The 4142-nt window shown below is 30.0% G+C and overlaps 1 non-coding gene across 1 annotated transcript; it reads right to left on the bottom strand.

Annotated features, from left to right (window-relative positions):
- Nucleotides 1-3368: 3368 nt before the first annotated feature.
- On the bottom strand, nt 3369-3475 carry LOC139845855 (small nucleolar RNA R71). The gene has a single exon (XR_011758610.1). It is a non-coding gene; the product is annotated as a small nucleolar RNA R71 (small nucleolar RNA).
- Between the last annotated feature and the right edge of the window lie 667 nt (nt 3476-4142).

Raw genomic sequence — 4142 nt, 5'->3', positions numbered from 1 at the left:
ATCTATCTATCTATCTATCTATCTATCTATCTATCTATCTACAATATATTTATATTTATATTTTATAATCTTAATTTTAATTTAAGTTTAATAATAATAAGGTTATAGTGGCGAATGTTTTAAGTTTGTAAGTCGAAACTCTGTCCGTGTAACGCTACGCTATTAATACTCATTGTAAGTTATGTTCAACCTTTTTAAATTAATGTCTCATAGCTAAATTATTATTATGCTTATTTAAATCGAAGTAATCATGATGTTGGGCTAAATATTAAGATTGGTAATTGGGCTTTGGACCATAATTGGGGTTTGAACAAAAGAACGACACTTGTGGAAATTGGACTATGGCTATTAATGGGCTTTATATTTACGTAGTAATTAACTAAATGATATCTTGGTAATTTAATATAAAGGTTATAATTTGACGTATATATAAATAACCACATAGCTTAATTGGGTACGGTGGGCGGGATATCTATAAATACCAATAATTGTTCATTTTATCGGACACGGGGATGGATTAATAGTTAATGGATTCATTAAAATAGGGGTGAATTACATTCAAGGGTAATTGGTGTAATTGTTAACAAAGTAGTAAAATCTTGGACTACACGCAGTCGATAACCTGGTGTATTCATTAAATAAAGTATTAAGACCTTGTTACAGTTCGAATCCCCAATTAGTTGGAATATTTGACTTCGGGTATGAGGATAATTTAACGAAGACTCATTATGGACAAAACCATATGGACATATCGAATAATCCAGGACAAAGGACAATTAACCCATGGTAATAGATTAAAATCAACACATCAAACATCATGGTTACGGAAGTTTAAATAAGCATAATTCCTTTATTTTATATCTCATCGCACTTTTATTTACTGTCATTTTATTTATTGCACTTTTATTTATCGTTATTTACTTTACGCTTTAAATTAAGTTATATTTATTTTTAATATTTTACATTAGGTTTTAATTGTGACTTAAGACATTAAATTGACAAACCGGTCATTAAACGGTAAAACCCCCTTTTTATAATAATAATACTACATATATATATATATATATATATATATATATATATATATATATATATATATATATATATATATATATATATATATATATACAAATATAGTTTAAAATAAAATATAGCGTTAAACTTGGCTAGCTCCTTGCGGAACGAACTGGACTTACTAAAAACTACACTACTCTATGATTAGGTACACTACATATAGTGTTGTAGCAAGGTTTAGGTATATCCACTCTATAAATAAATAAATAAATAACTTGTGTAAAATTGTATCGTATTTAATAGTATTTCGTAGTAAAAATATAACTATTTCATATACACCTCGCATAACATCAAGTATTTTTGGCGCCGCTGCCGGGGAAAATTCAACGCTGAAGCGAAACGTTATAAAAAAAGGATTTTTATTAAGTTTTAATCTATTTTTGTAAAAATATAAGTTTTAAATATTAAAAAAATATATAAAAACATAAAAAATATATATATCTATTTAGGTGTTTTAATTAAAAAAGTTTATTTTTTTAGAATTATAAAAATCTAATAAGTAATTGTTAAAATATAAGTTTTATTTAAGTTATATTTTATAAAAACTAAAAACAGAAAATATAAAAAAAAATTAAAAGTAAAAAAAAAAAAATTAAACGTTGAACCTGCATAATTTGAGCCTGCAGCTCGTTTGAATTTGCATCCTCCGCACTCGCGGAGTTTTTGGTCAGAAGACATCCGCACTCGCGGAGCCGTCTGACATCTGCGACCTGGTACCTCATTTATTACGAAATTAGGGTTAAAAAATTAATTATTATTAATTATAATTAGGGTTTAGTAATTTAATATAATTAGTTTTAAGTTTTAATTACATTTTGTATTTTTAAGTTTTAATTAGTTTTATTAATATATAAAACTAATATTTTTATAAAATACTCTATATAAAAATAATATTTTTATAAAAATTGTATTTTTATAACTTTAGTATTATTTTTAAATTTTGTATCTTTTTAGTCGTTTAATCGTAATTTGTATTTTTATCGTTCGTAATTAGTTTTAAGTTTAGTATTTTTGCCGTAGTTTATTTTTATTGTTAGATTTCTAAGATTTGCCGTAAAATCCCTTAAGTGCTTTTTCTTTAGATTAAGATTTAGATGCCTTAGAATTTTACGATTTCGCTTATCGCTTTAATATTTTATAGATTTCAGTGCCTAATTAAGTTATTGCCGTTTTGGATATAGAATTCCTTTTAAGCTTTAATACCTTTAGACGTAAGTTTTAATTTTTAGTTTTTAGGCTTTTAAGTTTTGACGCTGCATTTTATTATTTTTCGACCTTTTATTTTTGGACGTTTTCCGACGCACTCTTTTTCTTTCTTATTTCTCGACGCTCTAGTTTTTAGGATATAGATTTTTATTTCAAAATTTCGACGAAAAATTATTTTAAGCGGTTAAATTGATAGACAACCAAAATTTTCTGATTCGTAGTAATAGTTGGATTTGTTAGTGGCGAGTTGTGGGCTTCCGATTTAAAGGGTCCTGGCTACCTGCTACATCTATTGGCTATTCGAAACGTGGGCAAAATCAGAAAAGTCTATTAATTTGATAACTTATATAATTTTTATCTTTTATAACTAATAGGATATTCAGTGAATGCACCGAGCAAAACGTTCACCACCTTTCATACGTTCACCACCTGTAACTCGATCAAGACATCTAGCCAATATTGTCGCCGTTGATTTTTCTTTAGAATCGTCATCTAGTCGGCCAAGTACTCCAATTCAAATTTCCGATAATCTATTTTTTGAACCCGACCTCACAATTGAGAATCCGGAAGATATTCAGGGACAATTTAGAGATCCTGAACCACTAATCATTCCTCCTGAACCACAAATTACTCATCCAGAAATTGTCGAGGAAGAAACCATTAAGTCAGAATCCTCTAGTGATTCAGATTCAACAATTTCAACCATGGAAAATATGGAACCTCTAAGTATGAAAGATCAAATGAGGGCTAAACGCACTGGCCAAGGTCACGCAATTACTCAACCTGGCATTAACGCACCAGATTATGAAATCAAAGGACAAATCCTACACATGGTAACTAATCAATGCCAATTTAGTGGTGCACCGAAGGAAGATCCAAACGAACATCTTCGTACCATTAATAGGATCTGTACTCTATTTAAGATCAGAGAAGTTGAGGATGAACAGATATACCTCATGTTATTTCCCTGGACTTTAAAGGGAGAAGCCAAAGATTGGTTAGAATCGTTACCTGAAGGGGCGATTGATACATGGGATGTCTTAGTTGAAAAATTTCTTAAACAATTCTTTCCGGCATCAAAAGCCGTGAGACTTCAAAGAGAAATTGTTACGTTCACACAAAAGCCAAATGAAACTCTATATGAAGCGTGGACAAGATTTGGAAAGTTGTTGAGAGGATGTCCTCAACATGGTTTAGACACCTATCAAATAGTACAAATATTCTACCAAGGATGCGACATTACTACACAAAAAGACATCGATATAGCAGCTGGTGGTTCCATTATGAATAAAACCGCAACTGAAGCTTACAAAATTATTGATAACACTGCTTCCCACTCACATGAGTGGCACAAGAAAAAGACATCGTTAGATCATCTAAAGCGCCTAGAGCCGATTCTAGCCATGACTTTGATACCATTTCTACAAAGATAAATGCTTTTGAGAGACGAATGGAAAAGATGACTAAGGATATTCATGCAATACGAATTAGTTGTGAGCAGTGTGGAGGACCACATTTGACAAAAGATTGTCTCAGTATTGAACAAATAATGGAACAAAGAGAGAATGTTTCATACATGAACCAAAGGTCTGGAAATAATTACCAAGGTAATTATCAACCACTAAGACCAATCTACAATCAAAATTAGAATTATAACAGAAATGTTCCATACAATAACCAACAAGGTCCTAGCAATCAACAAGTATCTAATAATACTTACAACCAACAAAGACCTATTTTTCCAATTAAACCACCACAAATCGATGATAAAAAGCCAAATTTAGAAGACATGATGTCGAAGCTAGTTGAATCTCAAACGCAGTTTTTCACATCTCAGAAACAAACTAATGAACAAAATGCTC

Source organism: Rutidosis leptorrhynchoides, chromosome 4, assembly GCF_046630445.1.
Source record: "Rutidosis leptorrhynchoides isolate AG116_Rl617_1_P2 chromosome 4, CSIRO_AGI_Rlap_v1, whole genome shotgun sequence".
NCBI lineage: Eukaryota > Viridiplantae > Streptophyta > Magnoliopsida > Asterales > Asteraceae > Rutidosis > Rutidosis leptorrhynchoides.
This window is presented reverse-complemented; position numbering and strand designations above follow the sequence as displayed.